Raw genomic sequence first — 23,769 nt, forward strand, 5'->3', positions numbered from 1 at the left:
TTGGAAAGCAATATAGTGACACAAGGAAAACTATGAAAATGTCATATTTTTTTCTCACTCCTGGGAATTTGTACATAGGAAATAACATGAGGAAAAATTGTGTGCTAAGATATTTATCACAGCACTATCTATAATAGAATGAAATTGGAAATGACCTAAATATCAAAATAAAAAAGAATGAGTAAATTACAGTGCACTAAAGTGACATTTTGAAGATCACACACAAAAAAAAATAGAAAAATTATTGAGGGAACAAACTTCTTTTTATTGTAATCATAACATTGTTATTGTATAGAATTTTTATTTGTTATATGATTACCATAATTAATTAATTACCTATAATTAATTACCTAATTATCATATGATTACTTAATGAACTCATACTAGAAATAATGCTACTTATTCCTCTGTATCTATCATTATCTAATTCATGGTATTAGTCAATTATATGGGGAAGAGGTGAAAGAAAGCATAAAGATTAAAAGAGGAAATCCTAAAGGAGGGCTTTTCCTCTACCCATCTGACCCCTGCCCAGGATTCTTTATGGAAGGGCCTATAAAACTCAGAGGACCTAAATGAGAACTCATCTTTATCAAGATACCCTTCCTTCTAAAAGAATAAATGAATGAACTAATCAGAAACAGTCTCAGAGACAAAGAGGAAAAACTGAGGGTTGCTAGATGGGAGGGCGGGTGGGAATAAGAGGGAAGGTGAGGGGATTACAAAGCACAATCAGTAACCACAAGACTGCCACAGGGATATGAAAGTCAATTTGGGGAATGTAATCAATAATGTTGTAAAGATTTTGTAGGGTGTCCGATGGACACTTGTCCCATTAGGGAGACCACCTCAGGGATCATGTAGATGCCTGATCACTGCCCTGTACACCTGAAGCTGAAGCTGAACAATAATGAATGTCAACTACAATTTTATATGTATATATTTATAAGAAGTGGAGTACAGCATTAGGAATAGAGACAGTGGAAATGTAATGGCTGTATGCGAAGTCAGAGGGGTAGTGGATGGGGGTGGGGGGTTGTCACTGTGTGAGGGATATAAATGATAAATGTCCATTACATTGTTTTGTACACCTGAAACTGATAAAAAAAAATTTTTTTTAAAGAAGCACTGTAGACATATGTTTTGTACTAATAAAAAAAAGATACCCTTCCTTTTTTAAGTACCTCACAGACAGAAGCTGAAAGACTTCATTCTGTAAGGTATATTGCCTACCTTTTTTTTCCCTCTCTGAACACCACAATTTTGATTCCAGTAGCCAAATAGAAACTATCTGGTCCCAATATCTGTATCAAAATACCTAAAAGAGGGCTGGCCCGGTGGCTCAGGTGGTTAGAGCTCCGTGCTCCTAACTCCGAAGGCTGCCGGTTCGATTCCCACATGGGCCAGTGGGCTCTTGACCACAGGGTTGCCAGTTGGGCTCTTCGAGTCCGGCACCTTGAGCTGAGCTGCTTCCCGGATGGCTCAGTTGGTTGGAGCATGGGCTCTCAATCACGGGGTTGCCAGTTCAATTCCTCGAGTCCCACAAGGGATGGTGGGCAGCGCCCCCAGCAACTAACATTGAACACAGCACCTTGAGCTGAGCTGCCGCTGAGCTCCACAAGGTTGCCGGTTAGACTCCTGCAGGGGATGGTGGGCTGTGCCCCCCTGCAACTAGAAACGGTGACTGGACCTGAAGCTGAGCTGCGCCCTCCACAACTAAGACTGAAGAGACAACAACTTGAAGCTGAATGGCACCCTCCACAACTAAGATTGAAGGGACAACAACTCGACTTGGAAAAAAGGCCTGGAAGTACACACTGTTACCCAATAAAGTCCTGTTCCCCTTCCCCAATAAAATCTTAAAAAAAAAAAAAATACCTAAAAGATATTTTGATACAGTGTAATAAGATGGAAATTATGTTTTTATAAAAATGCTCATGTGTGTAATGGCCTAAAAGTGATATCCACACAGTGAAAATAATGTTTGGGTAAGCCCTTCAATTTTTAAAATTTTTATTAAAAGTTGTTACATTTTTACAGTGAATTCTATTTAATGGATTGGCTATTTTGTCTTTGAATAAGTTGCTAACGAAGACATGGCTTATCTGAAAATTAATAGACATATTAAAACTGTTTAGAATTCCATATACTACTTCCTCTTGCCTGGCATATCCTTGTTGTCTCCTTTCTGGGCTCTCTTTCCCTAGAACCTCACTGCAACCTAACGTTCCCTTAGCTTTTGCCCAGGCTCTTCCCTCTACCTCTACTGTCACACTGCCTGCCTAAAAACACCTTCTCATTCTTTAAGTTCCAACTCACATGTCTCCTCTTTGAAATGTCATCAACCTTCCACTCTTATCTAAGCAGAACTAATCATTCCTCCTTGGTACAATCACTGTATGCTACATATCTTTATTGTAGTATTTATCACACCCTGCTGCATTATTTGCACTTTCTTACTCCTAACAGACTGAACTCCTTCAGGACAGGGACTCTGGTCATATTTATTAGGTTTGGCGCAAAAGTCATTGCCATTTAAAAGGTTAAAAATAATTGCAAAAACTGCAAGTACCTAATGCTTTTAAATCCCCAACGGCTCTGTGTGTGTGTGGATGACACGCACATAGTAATTAAGAGTAGATGGCTTGATACAAATCCTGACTCTGCCATTCACTAGCTGATGACCTTGAGGAAGTTATTCAATTACTCTGTGACTCAAAATCCACAGCAGTAAAATAGGGATAATGATTGTACCTACTTCTAAATATAAATGTGATAGATAAGGTACATAAAGTACATAGTGTGATTGAAGGAGAACTGACTCTGGGTGGTGAACACATAATGCAATATACAGATGATGTATTATAGAATTGTACACTTGAAACCTATGTAACTTTACTAACCATTGTCACCACAATAAATTTTAATTTCAAAAAAGTGCATAGTACTGTGTCTGACAGGTAATAAGCATTCAATGTGTGATGACATTATTATTATTGTGACTGTTATTTTTAAGAACTCAATAAGTATTAATTGATTGAACGAATTAATGAATGAGTGAACTACATGTTAGGTGGTTATCAGGCATCTACATCCAAGCCTAGTGATGGGAAGTTCTTTCTTTTTCTTCAGCACTCTTTTTCCCCTGTAATTCTTGTTAATTGATGTAACTTTACATATATGCAAAGTAAAAGCTTTCCTCACTACAAAGTGTGTGTTCTTTTTTACGAATAGATTGTGAATCTTTATTATAATGTGAGATCATATTTACATTTGACATAGATTAAGGTCTCAGAATGTCTTAATCCAACTGTAGCCATAATTGTCAGAGAGTGAAAGTATGTCGTTTTTACTTGATGTAGTAAAGGGAGTGAGCATATTTACATGTCTCCCAAACCAGATTCTCTATAATCACAGTTTTCGCATCTTATGTTAATAGGCCTAGAGCTGCTTAGAATTCGTTGTGAATAAGCACAATGACTCCCTAGGAGAATAACAGGAGATAATATCTACATTGAAGAATAATGTTATATGCATAAAGTAACTGGACAGGTTTCTACAGCCTACATGATGTTATATGCATAAAGTAAATGAACAGGTTTCTACAGCCTACGTAAATACTATAGTGAAAACAAGTGCTTATAACTTGTTATAGTCATAGCACTTATCACATTTCATTATAGCTATTTGTTTCCATGCTTGTGGGAAGAGATTGTATCTTATTCGTCTTTGTATCTGCAACCTCAGCACAGTGCTTGGCACATGATATACATTTAACAAATATTTATGGATATACACTTAAATTTAAAGATAAAGTTGCATATAACTCAAAGAATTTCATGTAGTAGTTGATAGTGCCACAAATTATGATAGAAATCTCTCTAAAATTTGTTGGGTATGTTGGGTTTTCACTCTGGATTTTTACTTTGATATATATAAGAATGTAACATATCAATTAGCTATGACTTTTAGGTGTCAATATCAGGATGGTGGATTAATCAACTGCAAAATATTATCTGAAAGATGTACTACATGTATTACATCCACTATGGGAGAGGTTTCATTGTGAGCTTATGATTTGTTGATTTTTTTTTTTTTTTTAAAGATTTTATTGGGGAAGGGGAACAGGACTTTATTGGGGAACAATGGTCAAATTGTTGTCCTTTCAATCTTAGTTGTGGAGGGTTCTGTTCAGCTTCAAGTTGTTGTTCTTTCAGTCTTAGTTGTGGAGGGCGCAGCTCAACTCCAGGTCCAGTTGCCGTTGCTAGTTGCAGGGGGCACAACCCACCATCCCTTGTGGGAGTCGAACCGGCAACCTTGTGGTTGAGAGGACACGCTCCAACCAACTGAGCCATCCAGGAGCTCAGCGGCAGCTCAGCTCAAGGTGCCGTGTTCAATCTTAGTTGCAGGGGGCAGAGCCCACCATCCCTTGCAGGACTCGAGGAATTGAACTGGCAACCTTGTGGTTGAGAGCCCACTGGCCCATGTGGGAATCGAACCGGCAGCCTTCGGAGTTAGGAGCACGGAGCTCTAACCGCCTGAGCCACCGGGCCGGCCCATGATTTGTTGATTTTTCATTTAATCTTATTTTATATACACACTACATAGGAGAAAAACAAAAATTATTCATATCAGAAAATTTGCATTAAACACATTCCATTAAGACTTTTTCTTTTTTCCCTAATATACTGGGTTTTTCTTTTAACTTTCAATTCAAATCTTAATGAAAAGCAAGAAGACAAACTCTGCAAGTTTATGAAATTCATCTTCTTTGCCCCCTTAACCATATCCTCTTCTGGACACCTTTACTTATGTTATGCTATTGTTATAGATAGCATCATCCTCCCAGTTTCAAGATAGAAACTTAAAAGTAATAGTATTCTTTTTCCTCTCTCTAACTCCTCTCCTCCAAGTTGTGGATCTTACTGATGGATTTTTTCATGAAGTAGGTGAAAGAAAGTAAAATAATTAATCCTGGGATTCCTACTTGAGTAACTGGGTAGGGAGTGTAGCCATTTAGTGAAATGGAGAAGAAATGAGGGCCAACACTTTAGAGGTGAAAATAGTTATCAGGATGACTTTGGCTGCAAATAACAGACATCTTTAACTCAAATTGTGTTAATAAATAAGGAAATTTATTATCTCAGATAACAGGAAGTCAAGAGATGGAGGACTCTACATGCGGTTTATTGAATCTTCTGCTCTACTTTTCAGTGATTCTCTTTGTTTTGGCTTGCTCTGGTGTTGGCTTCATTCTCACATTGATAGGAAGACAGCTTCCTATCAATGAGCATCATATCCAGGTACAACAACATAAAGAGGAAGAAATGGGCCATAAAGAGGAAGAAAAGAGGAAGAAAAATCTTTTCCAGAAGCCTCCTAGCAGACATCTCCCATTGGCTCAAACTCATTCACATGTATACCTTAAACTAATCATTGATGAGAGGAATGGGATGAAACTCTCATTGAATATTAATGAATCGCTCATTAATTTGGTTCATATGATCCAGTTCTTTAGTCAAATCAATTTCATAAGAGAACAGATAAAATTGAATTTTTAACCTACATCTTTAACCTAAGAACTAGACAATGAACTTTGTACACTGCCATCAAATCGCATATACAATGTTGTCATACCTAAAAGAGTGTCCATTAGAGAATTACCCTAGATATTATTATATTGTGACATAATGCTATAGATTTTTCTTTCTATTTGAAGGTTACACTTCTAATTATGACTTACTCTTTAATTCAAGTATGACTTTAAAGTCCATTGTGTGACCATGTTGTGGGTAATTCAGTAGATATGCTATTCTTATCAAATCGAAGATATCATTCTAGTATCTCTTCTCTTCAGGGTCATGAGTTTTCTTTAATAACTAGAACTGCTTAAAACTCTAGAGAGGATCAGGGAATTAGAATTAGCTCTATTTTCACATTAACAGCCAACTGCCCTTTATTGGAGTTCCCATTTTGTCTAAGGCTTCAAATATTGAACTATTCCTTTGTTCAACAGACCTCGTATTTTCTCAGACACTTGGATGGGTATCTGGGATGGGTTGTCCTAAGCCTTCCACTCTCTTCCCTCTCCTTTCTTTCATACTATGGTTAAAGCTTTAGTCCATAACCTCAAAACAAAGGTTTGCTTCAGCCTTGTCTCTACTGAATGCCTCTGATGAATGAAGCAGGAATATTCCTCACTGAGTATTTACATTGAGATGAAAAAAGAGACCCCATTTGTGCTAAGGTATTATATGTAATGGAATGTTTATCTCTGCCTTTTGCCCCCTTCTTTCTCCAAAATTAGTTGTAGAGGGGGGAAGAAAAAGGGGGTGAAAAGGTGAAGAGAAATAAAAGGTACAAACTTCTGATTTTAAAATAAATAAGCCATGGGAATACAGTGTACAACACAGGGACTATAGTCAATACCATCATAATAACTTTGCAAGGTGATAGATGGTTAATAGACTTATTGTCGTGATCACATGTAAAGTATATATGTTGAATCACAATGTTGTACACCTGAAACTATACTTTAACTAAAACAATTTTTTTTAATTAGTCTAGAATGTAGATCAAACATCTACCTGTTTTTCCCTGACTCAAACTGTGGGATAAAACAGTAGATGCAGAAACAAACCATCTTAAGACAACAGAAAAAAAAAAATCATCAGGAAGAAAATACTAGCTCTATCCTTGCAACCCTTGATATACTAACTCAACCATATAGAACCTTACATCTGAAAGAAGGCACTTCTATTAATCAACCTAAGTAGTGAGCTTCTTCTCCCAATACTCTGTCCCAAATTTAAAGTGAAAAAATGAAGCAGTTACCCAGGTAATTGATGCCATTTCCCCTCCAATTCTCCTCAATTGCTAACATAGATGTATCTTTAACATCTTACATTTTATTCTGTTCATGTTAATGCTATTTAAACTTTCATATGATGTTCATAAATGTGTAATACCATTTATATACCTAAAGACTGCTGACAAAGTTTTCAAGAACACAGACTCCCTTCATTTCAATCACAGTAAATCCCTCTGACATTAATAGGAATTCCACATAAGTAGGAAAAGGAGGAAAGAGCTCTTAAAACTAATCCTGCTATAAAATGTATTCAAATGCTTGTCGGCCCCCTTTATTCATAGAGTTCAGTAAGTTAAATCAAGTGTAAAAAACTATCCAAAACGTGATCTAAGTTAAATAAAAATGTAAAGCACAAGCCCAACCTGAGGCAACTTTCTGAAGAAAATTCTTCAGGTCAGATTTGTCTAACAAATTCATATTATGTCCTAATATGGCTTGAAACACCCTTAATAAGTCAGTTAAAAACAAATTCACAAGACCTAGTAATTGAGACCTGGACAACCTTGGAAAAACTATGGTATTATTTTTCAGTGAATTTCTACATCTTGATGCCTTCCCACACTACTACCCAGCCCTCTGAGCCACCAAGAGCTATTCTGTGGAGACTCACTGGATCTGACCACTATTACAGGCTCTAAGACTGTATAACATTAAATAATTTTAGAGCTGGGAGGAAATAAAATTTTCAACTCCAACTCTAATTCTGAAGCTTGAAGAATCAGAAGGCCATAAAATTCACTTTTCCAAAATTCAAATAAATGAACACCAATTCCATCTCTGTGGTTCATTTTATGGCCTACTCAGGGTCTAACACTCATTTTTGGAAAGTCCTCTTTTCTTCTTATGATGTAGCAAACTAATTGGACCCAAGATAATAATGGTGTTTAACTCATGTGGCCATATGTGAACTTCCTAATATGTGTATAATCTATGATATACAATCAGGAAACCAGTTAAAGGAGGTTAAGAATGTAAGTTTATTTCAGTTGCTGATTGTAGCTATTTAGGTCAAGTCAAACAGCTTAAAATAACACTTTGATATCTATCAGTTTGTGTTAACACAGAGTAGAAACAGGAAAAAGCGTGAAGAAAAAACTGGTCTTCCAAGTAGATTCCTTCCAGACAGCCTCCCGAGGTGCAAACCACAGAGCCAGCCATACAGGCAAAACGGCCAGGGCATCTTCTGATGAACAGTGGAGCCAGGGTAGTATGAGAAAGAAAGTAGGCACAACAGGGAATTCTGATTTGATAGGTCTAATTGGGGCCCCACGCAGGCAAAATCTGAAAAGGCCTCCATTTGATACAGTTCATAACCCTTGTTAACATGTAAATAAAGAAGAATCACTGGATCTCTGAAGACATTCTAAAATTCAAAAGTAAGAAACCACTTAGAAAAGGAGTCAACAAATTTTTTCTGTAAAGGGACACATGGTGAATATCTTGGGGTTTGCAGGCCATACAGTCTGCAGCAACTATACAGAGTTGCATTGTAGCAGGAAAACAGCTACTGTAGCCCTTACCGTGCAAAAGCAACCAGGGACGTTATGTAAATGAAGGGGGTCGCTGTATTACAATACAACTTGATTTATAAAAGCAGGCAAAGCCGGTCAGGTGGCTCAGGCTGTTAGAGCTCCATTCTCCTAACTCCGAAGGCTGCCGGTTCAATTCCCCCATGGGCCAGTGGGCTCTCAACCACAAGGTTGTTGGTTCAACTCGAGTCCCCCAAGGGATGGATGGTGGGCAGCGCCCCTGCAACTAAGATTGAACATGGCACCTTGAACTGAGCTGCCGCTGAGCATCCAGATAGCTCAGTTGTTTGGAGTGTGTCCTCTCAACCACAAGGTTGACGGTCCCGCAAGGGATGGTGGGCTGTGCCCCCTGCAACTAGAAAACGGCAACTGGACCTGGAGCTGAGCTGTGCCCTCCACAACTAAGACTAAAAGGACAAAAACTTGACTTGGAAAAAAGGCCTGGAAGTACGCACTGTTCCCCAATAAAGTCCTGTTCCCCTTCACCAATAAAATCTTTTAAAAAAATAAATAAATAAAAGCAGGCATCTGAGAGCTGCAGTTTGCCCACCCCTAGACAATCAGAGCCTAGAGGCTCTCTCTAAAATAAATTCACTACAAAAACAAGACAAAAGTTTAGAAAATTTTCTGACTCTTATTGCCAGTAAGATCCAAGGATAAATTGCATTTATGAGAACAAAATAAACACTCATAAAAATGAAACAATTTGAGAATAGAGAAGATTGGAATTAAAATATTATCAAATTTAAAATTGCACTGAAGACAATACACAACAAAGGTGGAAGCAGAGTTAGTCAAGCAGGAGGCAAACTTAGAAATTTAACCACAATAAAGAGATAAAGGATAAAGAAAAGAAGAAAAATAGAGAATAAGGAACAGATACACAGAAGAAAGAGGCGTTAATAAGAATTTCTAAAAGGGAAAATAACTTATGGAAAAGAAAGACTAATCAGTTAAATGAAAAAAAATCTTTCTGAGTTTATAATTTAGCATGAGTGGGGCCTCAGGCACATATCAGATGAAACAAGACAGTCCATGTGTTGATAATTGTTGAAGTTGAGTGATGACTACTATTCTTTCTACATTTGTAAGATGAGAACTATTTTTTCTATTTTTGTAAATTTCTATAAGAAACAGAATTTTAAGTTATTATGAGTTTCTCATAATTATGATAGAATACATGTTAATGTTTTAAGTTATCAAAATAAAGCACAGTGCTTGCTTCAACATCACACATACAAAAACTGGAATGATACAGAGATTAGCATGGGCCCTGCACAAGGGTGACACACAAATTCATGACGCGTTTTGTGCTTTTAAATATTAATAATAAAAAAATTAAATAAAGCACAAATAAGAAATCAAACCTTTCATCCCACTACCCAGATATTACCTCTATCAGTATTTTCATTATTTGTCCTTCTAGTACTCTTTCTCTAATCACAGATATATTTATAAAATTGAGATCATTTTACACATACTGCATCTTCCTCTTCCTTGTTGCTTGATAGCATTTATAGATTGAAGTATTTTCAATCTATAATTCCATTATTTTTTTAAAGATACTGGGGAAGGGGAACAGGACTTTATTGGGGAACAGTGTGTACTTCCAGGCCTTTTTTTCCAAGTCAAGTTGTTGTCCTTTCAATCTTAGTTGGGGAGGGTGCCATTCAGCTTCAAGTTGTTGTCCTTTCAGTCTTAGTTGTGGAGGGCGCAGCTCAGCTCCAGGTCCAGTTGCCATTTCTAGTTTCAGGGGGCACAGCCCACCATCCCTTGCGGGAGTCGAACCATCAACCTTGTGGTTGAGAGGACGCACTCCCACCAACTGAGCCATCCGGGAGCTCAGCGGCAGCTCAGCTCAAGGTGCTGTGTTCAATCTTAGTTGCAGGGTGCAGAGCCCACCATCCCTTGCGGGACTCGAGGGATTAAACTGGCAACCTTGTGATTGAGAGCCCACTGGCACATGTGGGAATCAAACCGGCAGCCTTCAGAGTTAGGAGCATGGAGCTCTAACCGCCTGAGCCACCGGGCTGGCCCTATAATTCCATTTTAATGTCATTAAGTCCAGTAAAAAATATGTGTTTGACCCATTATCCTAAAGGCCGTACACAAAGGCTTATGATGATTTTGCAGCAAGACTTCAATTAATATGGCTGAGAAATATTTAATTATAATGCAAAACTTAAACATCCTAAGTATACAAGGACAATTCAGTAATTAAAATATATAATGGTGCCTTCAACAGAAATAAGATTAAGGAAATCTGTACCCTTGTGTGCAAGCAAGTGAAATCAACCCTGGCTAACTTAACATACTCAGAGAGAAATTTATTGGAAGGGTATTGGGCAGCTCACAAAATCAATGAGAAGCCTGGAGGAGGAGAATCAGGAAATGAGCAGAAGCTAAGGAAGCCTGAGCAGCAGGAGTCACAACCCAAACAATGCCAAAAGAACAGCCTGGGTAGGACGCTGGCATAGGACATGACTAACATCAGATACTCAACACCATTGCACATGATTGCTGCCTTTACTACCATTTACTTGCTACATTGTTTCTGCAGCTGCGTGTTACTCTCTCAAGATTCAGGGCCCTGAGACCGAGTGTCCAAATCCTGGAGCCTAGAGAAGGTGCCCTTACCCTGGCTGCCCCAAGCTAGGGAAAGGGAAGATCACCCCTCTTTTATTGGGAGGCAGGCCCCTGCATCCCACTAGGGTTGTACTCAATAGGGAATTTCCCCTAAATAGAAAGGGGTAGGGGAGGAATATGTACCTACTATATATATATATATATGTATATATAATATGTGTGATAGAGATCTAGTCTTAACATTTATGGCAAAACCTTACTATATGATCATGACCTAATCCTTAACCATTAATATTCTCCTCTAAATTATTAGAATAATATTTGCTCTTACTAGCTTCATTGATATATTGTAAAGGTAAATGATTTAATATCTGCTAACTACACTGAACACCTTAGGAAAAGAATGCATTATAAATACAAGTTATTTTAATCAAGGAAACTATAATTAGTAAAGATCATAATAATATCTGCTGTGCTTCAGACATAGACGACACTCAGTAAATGGTATTAAGTCAAAGATACTGGAAACTGTCTGCAAGTATTCTGCTGTACCTATAGTACTATATATAAACTTAATTATTAAAACTGCATTAATTTTGAGTTAACTTTTTAACTTTGTTCATATAAAATACAGTTCCAGAGCTTGGAGTTGGAGAGGGGAAGAAAGATGCATAGACTGTTCAGTTGGTTGGATCTGTTACATTAATTTCACAATCTGTGAAGGAGTGTATTGCCCCTTGAATGGTAATGGAAAATTAGTTTCCTTATTTCTTCATTAAGACTGTGGGAGGAAAATTAATACTCTCTTTGGCTTTTCCAAATTAATAGAATATATCTTTATTAAAATGATAAATGTACATGCCTACTTTCTTTTTGGTTGAGAGGCTCTCTAACTCATAGAATAACTGAACTTAAAGCTGAGCTTTAGAAATCATCTTGTTAAGGAAACTGAGACTCAGTGAGACTGAATTAGTTACCCAAGGTCACACAATAAATTAGGAACAGAGCAAAACTAGAAACTTGGGTCTCTGACTCTTAACCAGTGCTCTTTCAAATTCATCACACCATTTTTTAAAGGGGAAAAAAAGGAAATTCATTTATTATATTTTTCTTAGTGTTAAAGTGTGTTATGTTTTTTATTCCTATGCCCTAAGGTGCAGTAATCCCTAATGCAAAATAATGATAAAAAATTTGTACCTTTTACCACTTTTCTCTTTGTGAGGTTCAGGTGGAAAGAAACAGAACCCCTATTTTAGAAAAGGTCAACCAGGGGCAAAACTGTGAAGCTGAGTCTTTCTCTAATCCCCCCCCCACCCCATTTTATATTTTAACACAAGCCCATTTTCCCAATTAACTCATTCTTCACCTCACTCACTTTCTTCATGAAAACGCTGAGATTTTATTTTACTATTGCATACATAAACAGTATGTCAAACACACACACACACACACACACACACACACACACACACACACACACACTCTCCTGGGTGTATCCTCCACCTATTTTAGGAAATAAAACATACCATTGGTATACCACATCTTCCTCCTTCCTTGATTGCATCTCGTCTCCCATGCTCAGAAGTAACTAACCACTTTCCTGTCATTTCTTTCTTTTCTATCATTTCTTCCCTTTTCTTTATAGCTTTTCTATATGCGAATGTACCCCTAATCAATACATTGTTTAGTTTGTGCATGCTTTCAAACTTTCTATAACTGGCATAAACACAAATATATTCCTATAACTTTCTTTTTTCACTCAACATTTCATGTGTTAAAAAGTGTTATACGTTGCCTTCATGTATTTGTTTTCAGCGCTGCTGTGTTGCATGTCATTAGATGAATACACCAAAATGTATTTATCCATTCTTCTGTTGATAGCCAACCCATTTATTTTTATTTTTACTTTTATTTTTGTTTTGCTATTACAAACAATACTGCCAAGAATATTCTTGTACCTATATCTTGTTGCATGCGGACAAGAGTACTCCAGCAGTGGAATATCCATGTGATATATCCATACGATGGATATTATTTGGCCATATAAAGAGATAAAGTACTGATACATGCTACACATGGATGAACCATGAAAACATTATGCTCAAGGAAAGAAGCCAGACACAGAGGACTACATATTGTCTGCTTTAATTTATATGAAATGTCCAGAATAGGCAAATCCATTGAGACAAAAAGTAAATTAGTAATTCCCAAAGGCTAGAAAGAGGGAGAATGGGGAGTAACTGCTAATTGTTATGAGGCTCATTTAGGGGTGATAAAAATATTCTGGAACTAAATAGTTGTGACAGTTTCAAAATCTTGTGAAGATACTAAAAACACTGAATTGTACATGCTAAAAGGATGAATTTTATCATAATTTCAAAATTTTGAACATAAAGAAAGCAAGTGTATATGGGGCCATCCTCCAAAGTTAAAATCTGCCAACATAAAACTAATTTTGACTTTGAGACTAAATAAATTCACCCAGAACTAAAAGTGAACATTTATATTTGCATTATTTTCCCATTTCTAGTCATTGCTTTTAACAGTAACACCTTTGATAGCATACATTTAGCAAGACCTATGCTTCCAGGTGGGATGGAAAATGTTTTGTAACATCTCTTTGCTTATTAAAAGACTGTGACTTGTTTTTGCCTTGTGTTGGTCTGATATTTTTCTTCACTAGTATTTCTAAAAAGGAGATCGCCTCTGTGTTTCCTCCAGGTTCCTGTTTAGGTTCTCCCTCAAACCTAGTGCCTTTGTTCTGAATGCCATCCTCTCCCCCTGCCCCCCAAACCCCAGGGGTCTCCTTTCCAGCCTCATCTCCTTAAAATCACAGGGACCTATCACCTAAGGCTGCAGCCCTCAAACAATCCAGCCCTCTTAGGTCGCTGTGCCTTTACACATCCTTTGCTCTCTTCTTCTTAAGTGATAGTAGCAATGAATATGAAAAGGAGTTGATGGATATATTTGGGCAGAGGCAGTACTAAATGGACTTGCTAACGAATCAGATATGGGGTAGGAAAGAAGGAAAGAATTAAGGATGCCTGCAAGTTTCTGACTTCAGTAACTTTTCAGCTGGTACTGCCATTTTCCAAGTTTGGGAAGACCAGGGTGGGGAAGGACCAGATTGAACATGGTAAGTTTGAGCTGTCTATGAGACATCAAGTGGAGATATCAAGTATGGATATGTCAGTCTGGAGTGAGCTAATCCGTGTCTAGAACACAGAGGAAAAATTTGTGCTAGAAATACAAACCTGGGAGTCGTTAGCACACAGGTAATATTTAAAACAATGGAAATAAACACAGTCACCTAGGGAGGGTATGTTTCCAAAGAATGTTCAATAAGGTTGTACCACAATTTATTTAACAAATCCTTCCCCCACTCCTTTTTTAAAAATGTGTTTCCAATGTTTCACGTTACTCGTGAGTAATTTGTATATCTCCCACAAATATTTACAATTTTTTTCTAATAAAAAACAGCTTCCAAGAAAAAGGCCTACGGTGAATAGACTTTGATTCTCAAAGCCAAGTAGGTAAAGAAACTCTGAACAGTAAAAGAGAGAAGAGGAGAGGGAGCAGGGCTAAGTGCTGTGCAGGGAAGGGTAGGAGAGATGAGGAGCCCTCCTCAGAATTGTGGAGAAAGCCGACATGTCTAAGAGGGAATTTATCAAGTTTGCTGAGTGCTTTTCAATTTTTAAAAAGCCTCTCTTCCATTTCCCCTACCTAATCTTTAGTAAATTCAACTCTGCTAACTAAATGATTTTCATGCAGTGAGTTCTCTACAGTGACTTAAATGCCAGTTCGTGACTCAGGTAGGCTAGTGACAAGAACAGAAACTGCACAGACAGAAACTGGGATACATTTTTTTTTTTTTAATGTCAATGCAATAAACATCTTTGGAGCTACGTCTTTACATACTCACATGTTCAGGATTACTTGGCATAAATTTCTTGACTCTGGATTAAAAAGAATGGACCATTTTAAAAGGCTTTTTATACATATTGCAAATTACCCCCCAGAAAAGTTGAACTAATGCATCACCAGCAGAGTATTAGAGTGTTTATTTCTTCACACCTACACTTTAATCTTTATCAAATTAATGGGGGAAAAAACATGGCTTTATCACCACCTGCTAATTTTTTTTTTACCATCACCCTAAATGATCTCCTTGTTTTTAATCTTTCTTTATATCAGTTGATTCTGTGTGCTACTACCAAACTAATCTTAATGTAGGGTTTCTATGACACTATCCCCCTGTTCAAATATCTGCAATGGCTCCTATCTACTGAATGAACTCTTCAATCTGGCATTTAAGACACCTAGCAATATGGCCTCATCACATATTTCCAATCTTATTTTAGCCTCGTCTTTCCTACACTATGATCCAGTCAAAATCATATAGTCATTTCTTGGGAACATGACCCATAATTTCTCATCTCTATGTCGTAATAGTCCAGTGATGAAAATTCATGCCATGAACGTCCCTTCCCTTGCCCATAGCAGATATTGCTAATTAATCATAATACACTTTCCCACCGAGCTGGGATACAATGTCTCAACACAGTGCTACAGACAACTACTACCAATGAACTGGAATTGGCACTTGAGCAGAAACTAATTTGCCATCCCTGAAATAGTCCTTTCACCTAGTTGGCCTTCACCCCAGCTCCTCTTCTTGATTTTGTTCCATTAATTAAGGTTCACTTCAAATGTTCCCTCTTCTAGAAAGCTTTTCCTGCTTCCACTCTCCACTTCCAATTCTCTAAGCACATTACACAGCTCTCATACTTCTTACTTTATTTCTCCTTGTTTTGTTACTTGTGTGCTGTCTTCCGTCCTTTTTGAACCATATGTGTCTAAGGCAATAAGAGTAGTAAAGAGTTCAGATCCTGCAACCGGACTGCCTTAGTTTTAATCCTGGATCTATCCCAAGTAGCTGTGAGCGCTTGAGCAAGTTTAATATCGTTGAGTTGCAGTGCCCTCATCTGTAAAATGGTCATAATAATCGGACCTACCACAGAAAGATGTCAAGATTCAATGAGAAAAATCTAAGTCAAATGCTTAGCTAAGTGCCACACACATATTAAGCCTTTAGAAATGTTACATATTTCTTAAAAGCTTAAACGTAGAGTTACCATATGACAGCATTCCACTCCTAGGTGTAAACCCAAGGGAAATGGAAACGTGTTCACACAAAAACTTATACATAAATGGTCACAGCAGCATTATTCATAATAGTCAAAAAATGGAAGGACCCCACATTCTACCAACTGATGAATAAAATGTGGTGTAGCCACACAATGGAATGTTATTCAGCCACAGAAATGAATGAAGCGTTGATTCATGCTACAACATGGCTGAACCTTGAAAACATTATGCTAAGTGAAAGAAGTCAGTCACAAAAGATCATGTATTGTAATGGTTCCATTTACATGAATTGTCCAGAATATGAAAATCCATAATGACAAAAGTATATCAGTGGTTTCCAGGGGTAAGAAGGAGGGGGAATGGGAAATGATTGACTAGGGCAAATGGAGCTTCTTTTTGGAGTGACGAAATGTTGTAGAATTAGCTAGTTGTGGTGGTTGCACAATATTGTAAATATACTAAAACCCACTGAACTGTATACTTAAAAATAGTTAAAATGATGAATTTATGTTATGTGAATTTTATCTCAGTAAAAAAATCTTATTTATGTTACTATTCGTCTTTGTATCCCCTACAGGGAACTATCATTAAGAAACTGATTTTTTTTTAAGGGAAAGATATTTAATATGGCCTTAAATGCAAAAGTGAAATGGTTCGAGTAACTTCTATAAATTGTAGTGATTACAATTTGCATGAAAAACAAACCATAGATAAATGGTAATTTATTGTTCTGTAGACATTCCAAGAATAGACAGATTAGGCCCAAATAAAACAAAACAGTTCCAGCTCTCTTGGGATTACACTTGGCTAAAATAAACTCCAGCAAAAAATACTCATAGGGAACTCAAAAAAAAAAAAAAAAAAAATCTACAAACTACAAATACCCATTAAGTATGCAGGGAAAAAAAGCTAATTGAAAAAATAAGATATTTTTAAACCATTTTTTTGAATGTTACTATCCATTGTTGACAAGGAGAAATTATGGTCTTGCTGGTCATTTTCCATTATATGTAGGTGGGCATGTACATTTATAACCCTTTCTGGAGTTAATCTGACAACATGTATAATGCATACATATATTTATGGCCAGAAAAAGGCCTGGAATGATGCACTCCAAGAGGTATACTTAGAAGGAGAATTAGACATTTTTCTTCCTTGTCCTTATCCCCTAAAATTTTATACAACAAACATAAGTATTGCTTTGGTAATAGAAAATAATAAAAATATTTCTTAACTTTTTGAAAAGTCTTGGGGGTAAGGGTAACCAGTTCACTTTATTGAAGTCAGCTTGTTAATTTTTAAAAAACTTTTATGAATAAACTAGAACTTGATTGAACTTGTTAGTGGTATACCTAGGAAATGGTAAGTAGGTAAAACGAGGAGACATTAGTTCAGCAACTAAAGAATGTTTGATGAGATAATGATCATGAGAATGATTCATGAGATATTATCTTTACAAATCAGCAATACAAAAATGCAATAGGTAGATTTACAAAAAGATTAGGCAATAATCTCTTGTAATATAAAGAACAGAATCCCCACTTATTGAATTGCTAAAATGCATTCTAAAATGGTTATTTCAATAGTGAACACAGAATGAATGCCTTTTTTACCACCCCTTCTCAGTACTGCATGTGCCTAGCAAAAAATGAATCTCATTTTACTTTTCATTTCTGATTATTAGTGAACATTTTCTAAGATTTATTTATTATCTATTCATATTTCCTCTTTTGTGAGTTGTCTTTTCATGTGTTATATCTGTTTTTATTTTTTAATCATCTTTTTCTTGTTGATTTGTTATGGTATTTTAAAGTAAAGATCTTAATTTCCTATCTAGCATGTGTTTCAGATATTTATCCCAGTTTGTCATTTGCCTTTAAATTTTAGTGTCTTATAATGTCTAAAAATGTTTAATTTTTATGAAGTCAAATATATCAATCTTTCCTTTAGCATTTTTCCTTAAATTTTATTATCAGAGAATCCTCATTCACTCTAGGAGAAGATATTATCCACCTGCATTTTCTTCTAATTATTTTGTGGGGTCATTTTTCATTTTATTCTTAAAGCCATCTGAAGTTTATTTTACCTGTATTTTCTTCTAATTATTTTATGGGGTCATTTTTCATTTTATTCTTAAAGCCATCTGAAGTTTATTTTGGAATAAGATGTGAGAAAGGCAACTTGCTCTTAAAAACACATTTGTAAAACATGCATCACAGCATAGTTTGTGCAAAGAAAATATTTGCAATATTACACGTGTCCAAGGAGTCATCACTTAATATAACACAATTTCTTATGACATAAGCATTTAAACAGTCCTTCAGAGTTCACTAAAAAAGGATTGGGCTATGTGGAAATTTATTTTAACAGCTTTCTTTTGGAAAAGGTGTCTTTTTACTAATTAGCTTCTATGTTATTTGGATATTTTACAAAGGATATGTATTGCTTAGCTATTAAATAATTGTAAATTTATCTTTAAAAAAAAGAAAGATACAGTATGTCTTTCATTGCATGAGATGTTGCATGAGATGTTGATGCCACATGTCAGCATCACATGTTGAACTCACCTTTTCATGACTGAAAGAGAACAAAAGAAACTCTTAATAATTCAAAGGATGTGAATCATAAGTGCGATGACTAAATGATTAAGAGAATTCTAATGCCAATAGGGTGAAGGGGAAATTGTATCAGGTAGAAACCAGAAATCCTAGTTTCAATGCTCCCCCTGATTCACTTACCACATTTCCTTATATACATTTTTTAAAATTCTGTACCTGTTTGTCAATGCGTTAAACAAAGTTCTTAGTGGTTAGGAAAGATGGGCTTATGAGTTAACATATTAAAATATTAAAAGCATCTTGAACTAGAAATCTTCATGGACAGGGTCAGCAATTCTAGTTTATCAGCAACTCAGGAAACTTAAAATGTTTTCACAATAAATCTGCTCTCCAAGGCTCAGCTGTTACTTCGGTGTGCATAAATTCTCAAAAGCCCATTGAAGGTAGTAGGATACCAGAGGTGAATGTTTTGGGGATAAAAGATATTTCATATTAATGCTAATAAGACTGGAATAATAATGTATTTTAAGAAACCTAAACTTCCTTTCAATTTCTGCTATTTTTGAACAAGCTATTTCTCTTTTAACGTATTTCAGCTTTTTGAGATGCTAACTGCATACATGTACACAAATGCTCACTAAAAGGTGCATGAGCCATAAATTTATTTTTGCTAACATTCACACAAATATGTATAAAATAACATCAATGTGGGTAATCATATGCTTTCTGAACAATGCTATTTTCTAAAATAACAACTCTGAAGAAATAAGAAGGAATAAAAGGAATAAAATAGAATTGGAAATGGAAGAGAACATATGAATGAAAATGGAAGAGAACAAAACATTGCTTCAATATTTTTAAAATTTTAGCTTTTATCCTCAGAATTTAGGAATATGGGCACATTGATCTGTCTTTTCTCTTTAAGAAGAAGAATATTTTTTCTTTCTTTTGAGGAACAAATATGCTATTGAAGCAAAGGGAGAGCTAAAACTGGGAAAATTATAGTAAAAATACTGTGTGTGTGTCTGTATGTGTGTAATATATATATATATATACACATTTATATAATAAATATATACACATATATATACATATAATATATATATTATAAAATCTAAGAAAAAGACAGCAAAGTTGGAAAAAATAAAATGAGTCCTGATTACAGAAAAAAATTCTGCAGTAATGTCCCCTGATAACACAAGAATGAAAAGTGTAAATCAAGTTATCAGAGTAGAGAAGCCAATGAAGGTAAATCAAAAATGTTTTATTATCTCTTTTGCTGCATAGAAAATTACATTAATTTCCCATCTTGAATAATTGTTGGTGAACAAATTAAACAATACATAATTTGTGTATACACACAAATTCTAAAATTTATATTTTGATGTGAATGATTTTTTTTAACTAAATTTATTGAGGTAACATTTGTTAATAACATTATATAAATTTTATGTACACGACATTATTATTCAACATCTATATACTCTATTGCATGCTCAGCACTCAAAGTCCAGTTTCCTTCTGTTACCTTATATTTGACCCCTTTCACCCAATTCATCCTCTCTCCACTCCCCTTCCCCTCTGATAACCACCATTCTGTTGTCTGTATCTGAGTTTGTTTTTGTTAGCTCATTTATTGCTTTTTGTTTTATAAGGTTTTTGTCCTTTTCCATCTGACTTCTTTCACTTAGCACAATACTCTCCAGATCCATCCATGTTGTCAAAAATGGCAATATTTCATCTTTTTTTTGTCTGAGTACTATTCCATTGTATATATGTACTACATCCTCTTTATTCAGTCATCCAACAATGGATACTTAGGTTGTTTTCATGTCTTGGCTATTATAAATAGTTCTTCTGAACATAGGAATACATATATCTTTATGAATAAGTGTTTTTGAAATTTTGGGATACCCTGTTAAAAAAAAAAAACTAATATAAACAGAGCCATTTTAAAATGTAGTTGGAGGTGTCACAACAGAGGAACTGCCTTGCACATCTTACATCTCAAACCTTTGGAAAATTAAAACAGAAAAAAATAGTCTTTAGATTGGGCTTAAAGTAACATTGTGTCCCACAGAACTGTTTGCAAAGATAACAAGAAGAAAGCAGATATTATGAGTATGGGCTGATGGCTACCAGGCAGAAAATTAAAAACATTGTTTAGAATGAATATCACTATGTTAGTTTATCTGATCAGTAGGAAGGCCTTTCTTCTATTCCATTTCATTCTTGAATTCACACAGGTAAGTGGGTGGTATGTGCTCAAACTCAAAGATGCATTATCACATTAATCCAAATCCATTAATCTCACTGCTCTGATATTTTCCTATTTCTTTTGAAGTGAAATGATTCTTTACAACCTGCAATTGTTCCTTTTCCCTTTCTCATAAATATCTCTTGCCTTTGTCTCCTAATAGGAACACTATTTGGGCTTCTGCCTGAATCAGTGCTTCCCAAATAGCTATTCTTCTTGATCTCAAATAAATGCTTGTTGCCTCTTACTTTGAAAGGCCTTTTATTTTCAGGTTAACAACCCAGAACAACGATTGCTGGGTCATATGGTAAGATTTTCTTTTCAAGAACATAAATTACATAAAAGCAAGTAATCCAAGACTATCCATATAGGGAAGAGTAATGAGATACTCACTTAAATAGACCCTTCTGCACACTTCCATTATTAAGGATTGTCAAAGAACTGTAGAATTTTAGCACAGGAAGGAATCTTAGAGTTCATTCAGACCAAAGCTCATTGTCTCAGAAAAGGCAGATAGAGCTCAGAGAAATGATTTGTTCAAAGTCATCTAGCTAGAGAGAAGCAAACTCAAGGACTAGAACTTATTCATTCTTTTGTTCACTTAGCAGACAGGAAATCCTGCGATGTGCCAGTTGAGATACAAAGACTGGTAAATTTTGTTTCTGGCTCTCAGGAACTGTCAATTTGGCAGTGTTGAAGATTGGTAAAGAACAGCCATAAATTTTACTAAGACATTAGCATACATCAGTAAACGAAATAATGCTTTAAAACCTGCATTTTGTATTTCAAAACTCAGTGTTTAAGAATTCTCATTTGAGAGCTTGAAGCCAGAGTGGTACGTAAAACAACAAAGGCAAATTCTTCACCAAAGAAGGATAAATTCGAGCCTGGTTTGTTGACTTTCAAACAGTTCTTCTATGTAATGTGTGTCTTTAACCATACCAGTAATATCAATACTATGTTGTAATCCTTCTTTCATGCAGAATTAATGAATGCTTCTTAAACACTGTTGACTGTATAGCTAGAAATGCATGATTTGTTGAAATGCCCCGTTCACAATTGTGGCTGGGAAGTATGGTTTTGCGACTGATGCCAAATAAACTTATGTATGAAAAAAAAAAATCTGTGTTTTCTTAGAACATCGTGATTATCTCAACATGGGTTTCCAAAATAGAGACAATAATAATAGTAATAATAATAATAATGAATGTCAACTATAATTTAATATATATAGTCACAGGATGTGGAATACAGCATAAGGAATAGAGTCAATGGAATTGTAACAACTATATACGACGTCAGACGGGTAGTAGATTGGGGGCGGGGGGTTATTACTTTGTGAGGGGTGTAAATGTTTAACTAGTACATTGTTTTGTACACCTGAAACTAATTTTTTAAAAAAGTTGGAAACAACTACCAAGAAAAAAAAATAGGTGTGGCAATCATACAGTAAGATTATGATGTAAAAAGGAACCTGAGTCAAAGAATTAATTATAGTTGTAAAACTGCCAAGGTCTGAACAGAGTGAGAGTTTTGTGACCAATGGTAACATAAGTCCCTGTCACAGGACCCTGTGGGCAGCTCAGAACCACACTGATTCAAATTTCTGTGCTCTGTAAGGATTTTAAGGATTACTATTTTTTTAAGCATGACACATAGTTCTTATTACTACAGAGTGACACGAAACCAGATGACCTCACACACTGTTCTTGATTTTATTTGTTTTATATTAACTTAAATGATAGAATTAAATGAGCTCTAATCAAAAGATCTTTAGAGGACTTTCAGCAAATGTTTACTTTTAACAAAGAATCTTTAACCCCTTTCCCTGTTTTTTGAATCTGAAAATACCTGCATAGGAATATATAATTAACCTTGAACAGTGGGAGTCTTTCATTTTCCACCTGCTGATTTTAGGAGGATGAATCACAATTGCAAGCAATTGATGTTGAAATGTCAAGGCTAAAATGTCACAGAAATATCAAGTTCAGTAATGTTGCATCTCCTGTTCTGAGTGGCCTAATGTTACACTCATCAGTGTGTCTTTAACGAAATGAATGTGATCTTACATTGTAGAGCTTCGTGGTGGCAACTGCAACATTTCCTGTCACAGTCCTTGAGTCAGTCCTCGTGCCCACACAGTAAAGTGAGTTTCCATTTCATTCTTGAATTCACACAGGTAAGTGGGTGGGAGTGTGCTCAAACTCAAAGAAGCATTATCACATTAATCCAAATCCATTAATCTCAATGATCTGATTTTGTTCTTGTTTCTTTTGAAATTAAATAATTCTTTACATACTGCCCTCCATTGCTTGGTAATAACTCAAAATAAAAGCAATGGAAAGAATCAAGAGCCAGGCTACTGCTTGGCCAATGACTATGCAAGACCCTTGACTTCATACTTCAGCATCCCTCTTTGTAAAATGAAAATCATAATACCTGGCCCAACTCCACAGATTGCCAGAATAAGAGCATTTAAAATGCTTTGGAAGAAAGGCATAAGAATATTGTGATTGTAAAAAAGCAAATAGTACAATAATAAGAAAATGAACACAACAAGTAAATAGAAGAAATCAGCAATCTTGGACAATGTTGTTTCTGGTTACACTCTTTTCTCTTTTCTACCTAATCTCAAAATATCTCGCAGTTCCATAGTGGCTGAAGTTTGTGTGCATACTGCCAAATACTATAATATTTTTTAAGATCCAATATTACAGGGAAACATGCAGGTATGTACTTCACCACTGAGAAACAGACTCATTTCTGTATCTGCCTCCCTTCTCACACTATAAACTCTGATATTTGATGTGAGCACAAAGC

General features: G+C 35.8%; 1 protein-coding gene and 1 non-coding gene across 2 annotated transcripts in view; one reads left to right on the forward strand and one right to left on the reverse strand.

Annotated features, from left to right (window-relative positions):
* The window catches only part of CCDC73 (coiled-coil domain containing 73), a 253,095-nt gene that overhangs the window by 101,263 nt on the left and 128,063 nt on the right, over positions 1 to 23,769 (reverse strand). The gene's annotated exons all lie outside the window — the stretch shown is intronic.
* Positions 9,615 to 9,718, forward strand: LOC141572512 (U6 spliceosomal RNA). Its single transcript, XR_012497841.1, has one exon. It is a non-coding gene; the product is annotated as a U6 spliceosomal RNA (small nuclear RNA).

This window comes from Rhinolophus sinicus, linkage group LG06 (assembly GCF_036562045.2).
Source record: "Rhinolophus sinicus isolate RSC01 linkage group LG06, ASM3656204v1, whole genome shotgun sequence".
NCBI classification, from domain to species: domain Eukaryota; kingdom Metazoa; phylum Chordata; class Mammalia; order Chiroptera; family Rhinolophidae; genus Rhinolophus; species Rhinolophus sinicus.